Source organism: Macrobrachium nipponense, chromosome 26 (assembly GCF_015104395.2).
Source record: "Macrobrachium nipponense isolate FS-2020 chromosome 26, ASM1510439v2, whole genome shotgun sequence".
NCBI lineage: Eukaryota > Metazoa > Arthropoda > Malacostraca > Decapoda > Palaemonidae > Macrobrachium > Macrobrachium nipponense.
This window is the reverse complement of record NC_087215.1, coordinates 17,112,223-17,126,967: the sequence shown is the minus strand read 5'-3', so window position 1 is coordinate 17,126,967 and position 14,745 is coordinate 17,112,223. Positions and strand designations below refer to the sequence as shown.

Below are 14,745 nucleotides of genomic sequence, written 5' to 3'. Positions count from 1 at the left end.
AGGAAAGGGTGTTGGAAATCAAACACTTACTTATTATAAGGAAAGGAAGGGTGAATTAAATATTTACTTATTATAAGGAAAGAAAGGGTAAATTAAAGACTTACTTATTATAAGGAAAGAAAGGGTAAATTAAACAACTTACTTATTATAAGGAAAGAAAGGGTAAATTAAAGACTTACTTATTATAAGGAAAGAAAGGGTGAATTAAAAATTTACTTATTATGAATTAAGAAAATTTTTTAAACGAGAGTACTATAATGGTATGATGTCCTAATTACATGATTCTTGACTTACTACACCATTCATTAGAATCCTTATCAATCCTCGAGAGAGAGAGAGGAGAGAGAGAGAGAGAGAGAGAGAGAGAGAGAGAGAGAGAGAGAGAGACTACCCCCAGTCGATGGGAGTCACCTTGTCGAGAACCTGCCATATAATAGGAGGATGCGAGAAATACAGAGTGCAAGAAAATATGAGCTCAAGATATTTTCATCTAATTAATTTCCCGTCCAAAATAAACACAGGTCCGACTGCCACAGAGTTGAAAGGCAAGTGCAGTGCACTGGGAGGTGGATGTGAGAACCCCCAACAAAATTGTGGAGGAGACCAACAGTTAAGACCAGGCGCCAACCAAGCCTTGGCATACCGGTCATACCGAGGAGAACTCCGCTTTATACTCCTGAGAGATATATTCTCTCTCTCTCTCTCTATTATATTACAAGTCTCAAATATCTTCGCAATCAAAGATAATATTTTATTATTATGAATGAAATAACTGACATGAGTCCGAGAGGGAGGTATGATAATTATGCAGGTTTCTCTCTCTCTCTCTCTCTCTCTCTCTCTCTCTCTCTCTCTCTCTCTCTCATATTAATAATTTTCAAATATCTTAGTTAACAAAGGAATAATTTTGTTATATTCTCACAGAAATCACTTGAGGTGATCAAGCAATCCTACAAGAAGAAGTACGATTTGTAGATTTCACATTATTAACAACATACGGATGAATCTACAACTTTATACAAAACTGATATCACGGCACCCAATAAACGATTAGAGAGAGAGAGAGAGAGAGAGAGAGAGAGAGAGAGAGAGAGAGAGAGAGAGAGAAATTTCAATCCGGATGCTTTGAAATCAGCGATCTTATCAAATCAACAAATTTTTTCAAAAGTAAGTGGGGCAACCCCTGTTTCCTATCTGTTAAGCGTCTGCTTTCACTGCTCCATGTGGTAGGCCATCTGCCAAATGCAATGTAAATACAGCTTTGCTAATAAATCTGTCGGCAGATATAAACCCATTTCTTTAAATATTCTACCCAAGTACCCGGAAATTCGACTGGCACGGCCCCACGCAGAGAAAAACAACAAAAACAGCTGGCGGGGGGTGAGGGGCCAATATCCTGATTATTTTGGAAAGATATATTTATACATAATACAACGAATTTAAGAGGAAGCAGCTGTATGTATCTATGCTTTCTAAAATCACAGCCCCGAAATGTATTTTAATGGTGTGAATGAAGTGTTGTGGAAGCGCCCTACACTGTTGTTTATTTACACAGACATACTCAGGTGGGGTCTTGCGAAGCGGAAATCTGTCAAGATTCCTTCTCTGATTATTAAAAGGAAGTATAATTGCGCTATCATTTACTGTCATTCCACAATATCTCTCCCCTCCACCATGTTCCAAAGCCGAACTGGGACACTGGGGTGAGAATCCCAAAGTTATTGGCATTTAAAAATAATAATGTTTTGCTAATTTTGCAATTGCTGGCAACTATTATTTCGAAACAGTTCCAGACAAATTGGCTTCTTTCAACAACTATTCATTTTCATTCAATTTTCCTCTCTCCCGATACTGTGTGCAGACTTCTAGCAATATCACTTCATCGGATGCTGGCTGACATATTTACAAAGGCGCAAGGAACCTAGAAAGTAGGCTGACAATAAAAGCGAGTAAATCTATGCAACAGCCACTGAGTTGGCAAACTAGTATTTGGACAATGAAGGCGCTCATCACAGAAGTCTACTACTCATACATCTGCCTTTTGATACAGCACCATTGTTTATCCCACATTCCGAGTGAAATCGTGGCTTTCGTTTAGGAAATGAAGACAAAATGCTCGATGATATAATCGAACAATTGGCCAAACTTCGTCTAAAGAGAACATCTACTGTGCTGCGGTACGATTCATTGCTAAACTGGGATTTTAGAAGCGAGGTACAACAGGAAGATCGCGTTTCCAAAGGTACTCTAGTTTGTTATATAAACCTGAAGGAGAATTCAGGGCGTTTACGGGGCCACTTAATTTTATTGCCTATTAAAAGCTTAACAAATACTTTACAATAGAATTTTTTTATTTACGATTTTCCTACATATTTCGCAGAAACGCAGTGTGATCATAATATTGGACCGTGCTAGAAATAGGTTAGTATGCAATTCATATTACCTGTTCTATTCTACCAGCAGAAATTATACGAAATCTATTCAACCCAAAAACTCATTGAAAATGAAAACCAAACACATGGCGAATTATATCGAAGCGGTGAGATGAAAAGAAACAACTGAACAAAAGGAGTGACTTGTCCTGCGATGTGAGGACTGGTGCGCATATCATGGTCAAGGATTCAAGAATATGCGCACTCACGTAAGGATGTACGCAGTGACGTAGTGCATAATAACAACTAGGTTAATTTCACCAGACTGCATAGTACTTGATGCAGCTAGTTGCTTAGAACGATTATCGGTATGCGTATGGACAGGGAGGCCGATGGGAAGGGGGACCAATAGATTATCTCCTATTTTTCTTTAAGTGTCTCTGCGCATCATCCCTGTTCCATCGAGAGAGAGAGAGAGAGAGAGAGAGAGAGAGAGTTTCCCTCTATCTCAAGGCTTACAATATGGGCTTAGTATGCCAACCCTACCGGCCTTTGCTTGATAAAAAAAAAAAAAAAAAATTATTGCTGAACAATCTGGGACTCATTCTTATTTTGGCGAAGAGCCAAAGAAAGAATGAGACAAAAAAAATCTCCTCGTAAGCCATCAATCACAAAACGACAGAACATTCCGTGCTTGAACGCAATTGCCATGTCCACAAGAGAACTGGTTACACAACGGGGAAAATTAGTAGGCTTGTGTCAGTCTGCATGACGTTAGAAGTTGCGTCATATAGTAAAAAATATGTAGATATATCAATACTGCTAAAAAAAAAAAAAAGCTGCGTCATATATGCAAGTGTTATAGGTGCGCCGTGTAATAAATATCTACAAAGACCTTGTTCATTCACGTCACAAAAACCATAATCGAAAAGTTTTGTTAAGAATCATGATTCAAGTCTTGGTAAAGCAAAATATGTTTCACACCCAGTCACTTACTCGACTTCTTTGAAAAACTTCAAGATGTTTTACTGTTATACCTGATAATATTCAAGTTCACAGCATGTGACAGCACAAGCTACATTGTATCTGCTGCTGCCATAATCAACACCACGATCAAAAATAGAATAAATAATTGCAACAAAGTTATCACAGTAGATTGCAGTAAGTTACAACGATGTTTTGAAGTCTCTTCTTGCCCTCCACAAAGGTCATTCATCTACGTTCTAGTACCCTGGTAAACTGGTTAGACTAAGGGGGGGGGGGGGGATACGTGGGACCTCCAAGACCTGGGAGCCGGGAAGATTTGGGGGACAGCACCCAACATACCCACCCACCCAATGGCTGTTCCATGACCTCCCGAAAGCCCACTTCTTGAAACCATCCTTATAAACGACCAACCCACTTGGATCCATCCCAGCTGCTTCTTCCAGCCAGCCAGACCTACCTTAAGAAGGCCACCGCATGCAGGTACGGACATACCATATTACAGTGTGAGCGTGTCTTTTCCGTACATTTTCACATTCGAAGGAAAAGCGACTGTCAAAATATTATATATATATGCTTTGATTCGAAATGCTTCGGAAGGTACAGGAAATGAAGTGCGAGGCGAAATTCCCATTGCTTAACCTATTCGAGGAATTCTTCAAGACAAAATAGTTGGCGATTTATCTTTACACAGAAATAACGTTCAACTTAAAAAAAACTCAATTACTAATAATAAACATCCACAATTGTGACGGGTGATTATTTCCGAAACATTCGGTAGAAGATAATTAAATTTGGGATCTTCCAGGATTACATATTTACTGTTTCACATTCACGATTCCTGAGGGTAAATCAGTACTCTATCCTTCCCATATTTATTCAGATATCTTACCCTTCTTAAACCGTACATTAAAAGAAAAATGAAATTGATTTATAAAATCAGTTTGTTTTCAAGAGGGAAAATAAAACATAAAATGTTGTTGAGGTCTTGTTAAAATCAACACATAAAATGTTGAGACCTTGTTAAAATCTATCTAAAGAAATTTGTACACCGACACTTGAAAGCATTCACGTGTTAGCAGTCCAGTCTCAAGTTAGTTCCTTTATTAGATAAGAAACCTATGAACATTCAAATAAACTTGAAACTCGTACCAAGCATACACACACATCTAGTACACAGTGAAATCTCACACCAAACAAAGCGAGAGAGAGAGAGAGAGAGAGAGAGAGAGAGAGAGAGAGAGAGAGAGAGAGAGAGAGAGAGAGAGAGACTTCCTTCCTACAGATCCCGACACGTGGCTTGTACCACATGTTCCCAGAAGGACTTCTTCCCGAAAAGCTGATAATGCCGAGTGAGAAATCGGTAGGATTACTGCACGGCCACCTATAGTTGGCCGTGATTACAGCCAGAGAGAGAGAGAGAGAGAGAGAGAGAGAGAGAGAGAGAGAGAGAGAGAGATGACCAACTAAATCGAGGTCACGAGCCGAGTTCCAAAATAAAGTGGGTCGCTTCCACCGCCGTCGCCGACCACACTTAAAGGCTTTACAAGACAGTAAAGAACTCAAAGGACCTGTGGATAGTATGAGGTCCTTAATCTTTCGATACCAAAAAACACAGCCAAAGGGGTTATAAAATAGATTAAAAAAAAGTATAATATAAGGGGAGGTGTTCCGCAGGAAAACAAGACAATAATCAGCGTCACGTTTATCCTTTGATTGCTGGGTCAAGGATAAGAACACCTGCTTAGTAAACTTTCAAAATCCTCACCTGATCCCTGTGAATACGGAAACTTCGGATTTCGTAGATCTCATCGGAAAATCAGGCTAAGTCATGAGAATTGACAGATACAAAAAAAGTCATTCTGGCTTTCAGAATACGCAAAATTGCTGAATTTAAGAGGCCTCCTCTTAAAAAACACTTACAAATAATGAAACTTTGTTTCACCTATCACTGATTCTTAATAAAATAAACAGGGTGTCAACTAGAAAAATTTCCTCGTAACGAGAGAGAGAGAGAGAGAGAGAGAGAGAGAGAGAGAGAGAGAGAGAGAGAGGAGAGAGAGAGAGAGCATTTTGGAAGAAAAGCGGAAATAACTCATTCTTTCACAAAGTACAATTCAGCGCAAAGCCAGAATTAAGCCAATATTAAACGATAACAGGCAAAGGAATTTTCAACTATGGTCAATTTTCTAAAGCATTTCTAAGGAGCCGGCTGCTAAAACAATTTTTTTTTTTTTTATGCATGAAAGATAAGAAATCATGTAGGTACACAAGCATGATTAACTTAATAATTCGTGCGTGCGCGCACGATTTAGTGAGTGAAAATGACATAGTTTAAAATTAAAATTTCCAGCATGTGTACCTTGATCACATTGTAAGAAAAACATAACATTTCCTTCCGACTTTTCCTAGGATAAGGCCTAAAGCCTATTAAATGCAATATAGGAAAAATCGATGAGTCACATACACGCCTTCGGTAGTTACAAGACTGGGCGGGTGATCTGGGAAAAATCCCCGTTTCCAGACGAGTTCCAAACTTCCAACAGGGCTGGAACACTCGAGGCCACCGCAAGTCCGTTCGCCGAATAGGAAACATGCAGAATACGTGCACCTTCAAGGGACTTCTCGAAATTTCCCAGAAATGAGGGGGTGGGGGGGGGGGGGGGAGTGGAGAGAGAGAGAGAGAGAGAGAGAGAGAGAGAGACAAATAAGCTTCTCGGAACGTTTGTCTCAACGCTCCCCCTTTACGGGACACAAACGCCACAAACGTTGAGAAAGGTTAGGTTTTAATGATACGCGGGCAATGAGTCAGTCGAAATGTTTTGAGAGGTATCAGGCAAAAATCCATAATGAAGTCTGGAAGGTTGGCAAGCGTGGCGAGAACGTGACGTCATCACTGGCGCTGAGCCAGATGTGAGAGCCATTCAACAGAAACGCAGACATTCTGAATACACGGCTCTGCTGCTCCTGCCGACACATTATACGTCTCTCGTTTTGCTGCCGTATGGAATGGTGAGCTTCATGAGTTCAGTTAATGCAAGTGTTACCTCACGAACACCAAAAATAAACACAATCGATGGTAATCACGCTACAATGGGATATGAAAGGTATTACATGAATTCGCAAATACTCATTCACCATTTCAGGACCATGCAGAGAGAGAGAGAGAGAGAGAGAGAGAGAGAGAGAGAGAGAGAGAGAAATTTCTCCCTTGTAACAATGCAAACCAAATTTCAGACTGGAACCGAAATTTAATTACTCTCAACAACTTCAAATATGAACAACGTACGAATAACCCACCAATACATAGCCTTTCAGATTACAGAATTAAATGGCTGGTTACAATCGCCTTTTATGGGAACGAATGACAGTTTTTTGCCATTGACGGTTGGTACAAGATTAACTAGGCCTTATACAGCCAGGAGGGGCACTTGTCCCAAAAAGCAGCCAGTACCAATAACTAGTATTGCTATAAATAACTATATACACTAACAAGCAGCTCTTTTTCATGACCTGCACTAAAACTGTATATACTTTAACAACCATGTGGTATAATTGTTTTCATTTCGATACAGAGTTACCCTTCTACTAAAATATAAATAAATAAATAAATAAAACATTCGGTTCCTTCTCGCCATGTGAAATATAACACGGACAGTATTCCCAAAACGTGGCCCATCATCACAGACACGTGTTCGTGACGTCACTCTTAAGTCTAAACAGATGTTTTAAGAGTGCAAGTTATTTTTTTTTCCACTTCTGCACTCAGGTGTCCAACCAACCAATCACTTTCTACGACCCGTTTCAATTAATTTCCTCCTTTTCACAAGAATGATCCATTTCTAATAAAACACTGCACTAGCCCAAAAACTTTTAGCTAAACCACCACTAGATCTCATTCCTTCAACTATCTCTCTCGCAATATACTACAAAGCAAACTTCATTCGCATTCAACATCCACAAATTTTCACAATCAGCTTAATTAATTTCGACCCTGGATCCCAAGACTTCAATCCGGTCTTCTATCCTGCTCCCTTCCTTGAGCCACGTATTTTGTGACTTTCCCTCCTCTTTCACTCTACCTACAAGTGCTATAGTTACTTCCAAATATCTAACCAATATGAATCAACGGCAATATTCGTGGTTCCCTCTTCCTGGTTTCCATTTACCCTTCTAACCTTCCTCTTCTTCACACAGACTCTCGACTTTCTCCTCTTGCAATCACTTTGCATCATGTGAAAACTTCATTTCCTTACCCTACAACCTTGCGCTTACATTAAAAGGCCTTCTTCTAAATTCGCCCCCCCCCCCCTCACTCCGCAAATAGTTATTAAACAACCATGGCGACATAACACGTCTCATCTCCCTCCATTTTACCTCAAACCAGCCATTTCCTTTATAAATACTTTCTATCGTGTTCATCTTCAGAAGCATATAGCCTTACATCTTCCGTAAAGTCTCTTCATCAATTATTTCATAGGTTTGTTTCATTTTTCTTCAACACTAGGCCGTCTCCTCAACAATAAGCGGACCAAAAATAAAAACTAAGAGGATGGTCACTGCCATATTCATACATCATCCACGATTCTGAGACTACAATCCTAAATGTGACAGTGACCGTAATTTTTTTCGGGATTCTGAGACTACAATCCTAAAATGTGACAGTGACCGTTAAATTTTTTTTTCACGATTCTGAGACTACAATCCTAAATGTGACAGTGACCGTAATTTTTTTTTTCACGATTCTGAGACTACAATCCTAAATGTGACTGTGAAAGTTATTTTTTTCACGATTCTGAGAATACAATCCTAAATGTGACAGTAACCGTAATTTTTTAAATCAATTCCATGATGATGCCTTCATGTTTAAAGTTTTATATCAAATATTGTAAAAACAGTTAAAAACGTTTGTCCCTCTTGAATAAAAGTATAGTACGTATTTGGGGTAAGCAGTGCAAAATAACTTCCAACCCCAGTGATTTTCATGAAAGTTTATCAATAATAAAATTAAGAAAACGTCCGTTCAGTCCTAAAAAATACAACCAAGAAAACACACACCACTTACATGCTAAAATCTGTCAGTGATTGATAAACACCTGCATGCAATTTCCCAACATACTAACGCATTTCTTGCTGCTAAATAAGAACATAAAATAAATAAGTTTCCTCTCGCATAAAGATTCCATTTCAAGAGAGCTTTCCAAACAAAAAATATGGGGTAAATTTATGGTTACATACTAACAATTACACCATCTTCCATTCAACTACACATGGAAATGTGAAGGAAAACTATTATCCTCAAACACTGGAGCCACATCACAAAAAGATAAGAGATAAAGAGGTTCTGTGCTTTACAATTAATATGGTTACCAACATATTTAGCTACAAATTATTCAAAGATACCAACCAAAACTATCCATCTCCCTTTATAAAGGGGATATATATATATATATATATATAATATATATATATATATATATATATATATATATATATATATAATATATATAGATATAGATATAGATATAGATATAGATATAGATATATAGATATAGATATAGTTATATAGATATAGATATATATATATAGATATATATATATATAGATATATATATATATATATATATATATATAATATATATATATCTATATCTATATCTATATATATATATATATCTATATATATATATATATATATATATATATATATATATATATATATATAATATATATATATATATATATATATATATATATATATATTATATAAATATTGTGGAAACAATTTAGGACTACCTGCCTGCAGGGAAAATCTAATGAGAGAGACAACATAAGACAATCTAAGTTTACTTTGACTATGGAAAAATCTGTATGGAAAACAAAGTACTACTACTTCAAAATATTTCAGAAAAGAATATGTAACTTTCAGGATTTCAGGTTAACTACAACCGATTTTGATAAAACAATTGCACAAGGGATCCTCACACCTCATACATAATGGTAATAATGAGGTGACGAATACATACATTCATTATCTTGAGTATATAATTACATATACTCATGTTTGTTTGTTTGTATGATGCTTTTACATTGCATGGAACCAGTGGTTATTCAGCAACGGGACCAACGGCTTTACGTGACTTCCGAACCACGTCGTGAGTGAACTTCTATCACCAGAAATAAGCATCTCTCACTCCTCAATGGAATGGCCGAGAATCGAACCAGCGACCACCGAGGTGGGACGCTAATACCATACCAACCACGCCACTGAGGCGCTTACATACATATACTCATGAGAAAATCAAAACAAGAGTGCAAGAAGTCCTTAACAATGACACCAACAGTAAACTACTTTATATGATTTCTTTATAAGAAGTGTGAGATGCTAACATTCAACAATGAGATTGATTACTTATACTATACCTGTATTTCTGACAACCAAGAGTTTTGATATATTTGCCTTCATGCATGTTATCTAAATGTTACCAAATGTACTATATATGCAAGCAACATTAAATTCATCTCTTGGAATCTACATGCAATGTCTTTATCAATATAAATCTTGATCAATAAAGTCAAAAGATAAGTTCAAGCACACTATATGCGCTTCCTTTACATGATACAGGTTATTTTGGTAATGCTACAGAGCAATTAAAAAGACAATTTAAAAATTTCATATCAGTGCCTTTGATGCCTTCAGGTACAATCTAATTAATTGAAATAAGGATCTCTTTCACGAATTACTCACGGGAACAGCTAAGAAATTTTTAAACAATATGAGAAATTTCGTTTTATCATCTACTAATCACAGGATTAACACTACACTATCTTTTTGAAAAAGACCTTATTAATAAAAATTTGTGAAGAATGAGGGATCAATATAATTACTTCAACGACTGTGTTGTCAAGGTGGCAACAAAGTATCAGGCAACTTTGGAATATAGGTAATTTGCTAATAGATTAGTAAGCAAAATCATTTTGATATAAATATCAGTATTACACAGAATGTATGAATAAATTCTTACATCCAGTTCTTATCCATATCTGCAAATGCTGTCACACTTCCCTTCTTTCTCCATCTATCCAGACAAGGATACTTTTAAGGCTTACAATAGCATCTTCCTAAACCAGCTCACCTTGAAGCAGTTTCTCAAGAAAAGTCCTTCCTTTTGTAATTTGTCACAAAGGAATTTGATGCGACTCTCTCAGATAATTTTTCAAACAGTTATCTCATAAGCCTTGACAGACTTATGATGAAGTCATACAAACTTTGAATTTATATTCAGTATAGTTTATGTATCGAAATCCCAATGGTGTTTGTCTTTTAGAAGCAGCTTGGCAATCAATTTGTCTGTCTCTGGCTCAAATTACAAATCTTCGGTAAACGTGAAGCCCACACGCCACACTGATCATTCTATGTACATTGCTAGACTTGCATATAATGTATAGCACAGTATATGATAATTGGTTTTCTTATTCTTATGTAAAACTTGGGAACCCTATTTTAGCTCTACCCTGGCCCTTAAGGTCATAGTTTGGACTAAAAGCTATACTAGACGAGGATAATATAGTATTTTATAGCCTTGATAAACTGTGGCCTCATTATTCTTGAGATGTTTATGAAGTTTGTTTTATAGGTTCATGGTAAAACTTCCAACCTTTATTACATCCCAAACTTGTGACCTGAGAACCATGGTTTGAACAAGTTTTGTTACTTGGATGATTTTAAATTAAACCAGACTCTTTTACCATTTCCTTATAATTACCCACTTTCAAAGGGATGTGATCACCTTTTGCAAGAGCCACATACATGAAGTTGGATACTGAACAAACAGATAAAAGACGGCTCAACTGATCTTTCTTGACTAACAAGCTAAAAACTGGTTACTTTTTAGTTAAATATTGGGGTCACCAGTAGCTTCCCACAACCCCCTTTATTTTCTTTGCCTTTTGGTGTTCCCAAACTTCTCACTACAAACACAGTATGAACACAGTTGGGTCTTACATATGTCTTACTTATAAAGTTAAACAAATCATCAAATTGATTACAATTCTCATAGAAGTGAACTAATGGGTTTATTCCTATGTTTAACTAAATATAACTCCTTCAAAGTAAAATAGACCTTTTCTAATATATCAATGGGAGATATTGTATATAGCTGGAAATGAACTCAAAATATTTAATACTTCAAAGTCTAATGGGACCACCAAGTCCCACTTTAAAGCTGTAATACATTATCTACATTACAAGGCTGGGAAAAGCAGTGTTCAAACAGCATTTATGGATATAAGTTGTTCCGTTTGAAACAAAGAATTCCAGCTGGGAAATTTAACTTGCTTCGACTCATCACCATTCCATAAAGTCTGCGATGTATTCATGACAACAAATATTAGTGATCCACCAAAACAGTTTAAATAACGCCTCTATACACATCAACATTCTTAAATACTGTAGTACTGATGTCAAAATCAAAACCAGGCTTAAATATCTGGGAACTTGAATAGTACTTGAGACTTGTGATGAGAGCTAACTTACGTCATTAGGGAAAAATTCAGTGAATATGCTTCAAATCATGCTTATGAACCTATAGTAAACTTTATATCCTCTTGTTTTATTCTGTTGTTTTTAATACTCACGGCTGAGTAAACAACTTTTTGATATAACAGCTATTTTGACAAGCTGATCATGCTGACTATACCCACAATAAAAAAAAAATCAGAAGCAAGTTCTAGCATCAGAGGAAGATCTAAGTTTCATGATTTCTCTGTAATATGACAATAACAAATGAACTAAATAAAAATGGCAACTTCCATCAGGAAGTCAACTGCCAGTATCTAAAACACCACACGAAAACTTCTACAGATTTATTTGGAAGAACAATGCAACACACCTTCTGAATCCTTTACTACGATCTGGATACAGACCTACAAGGAATCTTTTTTAACTAACTCCTATACGTACTGTACTGTACAGCCTCAAACAAAACAGCCATACCACTAAATTCTATTACATGAAAATTAAGTTAATGCATCAATGGTACAAGTACCAAGCAAATAAGCGACTATAATGCAACCTTGTAATGCCAAGCTGCCTATCTATTCCCACCTATTTGCAATTTTCTCACGTAATTTGGAAAAACCTACATATATATTCAGACTCACATGTAGTTTTGAAGCATCATACTCCCTCTTCAGAGTGGAGACATTAAAACCCAACTACAGTCCACTTTGAATGTAATTTCCTGAGCTTCTTCATGAATCTTTTTCTGCAAAAGCTAGCATAAAAAGTTACTAGTTGTTTTAGCTTTTTCCACACAAATGTAAGATAACCCAAGTGCAACAATTCACAGGGGTTACACTGAAAAGCTAATACATAACAATAATTATAAACTAGTGTTTACCTCATGATATTGCCCAAATTCTAATAACTTTGTGCTAGTTATGAGGTTATCTTATGGGGGAATTTTAATGAAACTTTACATTTCTTGTGTAAAGCCTGGAATCCAGAACATGCAAAGCAACTAAAAACATAACCTCCTTACTGGGGGTACTATGGGAAACAAAAGTTGTATCTAATATTTTATGGAAAGCTGAAAATTATAGGTTAACAAGTATCAAAACCTACATTGACAGCAGTACTAATTTAGTTGCCATCTTGAGAATTCTGTAAAATTCCTTATTGCTGCATTTTGCTCTTTCAATTTCCTTTCTTGTTTATTCATCCACCTGTACTACTAAACATAAACCCATGATAGGGCTTGAGATGCTATGCAGGAAATCTGTGGTAGCACAAAGATAATCTCAGCATTGGTGCACATGGTAATAAAAACATACACAAGGTGGGGAAAGTTGTTTGAGCACATAAAGAGTACTTTGGTCTGTTTAGGGTGTTCAAATTTGGCTTTGTCTTTAGCAGCTCCTTGGTTCCCAATGGAACATAAAAATCTCTGTATGCACACTTTTGTTGAATGGGAAAAGGTTTTTCCTCTCTTGCTTATGAAAGAATACAACTGAAAACCTTGTTTCTTATCCAGATGTCCTCACTGTTCAAGCCTGTTTGATCTACATCATCATATGCTAAACAATCTGTAAGCATTTTAGTTACTATTGGGACATTGCTCATTTATAATGAATGAGGACTCTCCCACATTTGTTTTTAGTTTACCAGATTCATCTCACTGTTGCACTGAAAATCTCTGATGTCTGACTCAATATAACCTTGCTCGCTTGCCTATGAAAAAATAAAAAAAACTTACATAATAGTAGTTTAAATGAGGTTTAAAAAGTGTATGCTGCATTTTTTGAAATACCAAGAACTGTTAATAATTTCAGATACAACAGATTCTTGGTGGTGTACCAGGCCCTTCTTATGCCTTACATTTACAACAAGTGAGTTTCGTCATCACTGAAGTGTTTCTATCCTTATAGGAAGTTATGCAATAGCTTTTACACGTCTGTACTACCTGTCAGCAGTTTCTAACTGATACTTAAGATGATATCTAAAACCAATCATGCATTATTAAGTAGTTCAACCAGACCTGTCATAACACTAGGGAACACCTGAAATGCTCGTCTTTTTAATACTAAAATTTAAAAATCAAATATTGTATTGTAAATTAAAAAAGAATGATCTGACAAAATTTACTCAACAGATTTGTTTGACATTTGCTGTGCTTGAATCTGGAACATTCAGTTAAAATGTACTTCACAGGTAGTACTGACAGGCATTCTCTAACACACAAGGACTGGGTCATGCGAGTTATTCATTAAGCATCCTTGGGTAATTCAAAGTCAAGACAAAATGACTTCAACATGACTTGGTTTGAATGTCCTGATCTAATGACAGATCTGGTTGGTTCTAATTCATTACTCCATAAAATCTGTCACTTCGAGATGTTAAAAGCCAACGGGAATGGCTGTTTTTTACCTGATCATGGTAATTACAATTTAGGCATATTTACTTTCCTTTCGCCCAGAAGGGCAGTACCCGACACATTTCAGCGTTGCTTCAAAACCAGACACCAATGCCAGTACTCTGACAGCAAATAAACTTGCTTTAGGTGAGTGGAGCCAATTAAAAAAGCTTTTCATTAAAAGCTCATTCTTTTAACTAGGGACATTTGTTGAAGAAGAAATTTTTCATAACCTCTCAGTAAAACTTTGAAAGACCATTTCCTCAAACCATTCACCTCCAGAATGTGAATTCTCATCATTCCTTTATATTTCTTGGAAAAATTAACCTGGCTCTTGTTAAAAAGACTGTAACCATTATAATCAGATCTCATTTCATGTGTATGCCTGTGATGGGATGGGAAAGTCTGATGTAAGCATTCATCATGAAAACTTTTTTTTCTTTTCCAACAGTGCCTGACCTTTGTTTGGGGTGCTA

The 14,745-nt window shown here is 36.5% G+C and overlaps 1 protein-coding gene across 5 annotated transcripts in view; it reads right to left on the bottom strand.

The window, feature by feature from the left end:
* LOC135199989 (protein gustavus-like) overlaps positions 1-14,745 on the bottom strand; it is a 221,790-nt gene that overhangs the window by 31,201 nt on the left and 175,844 nt on the right. The gene's annotated exons all lie outside the window — the stretch shown is intronic.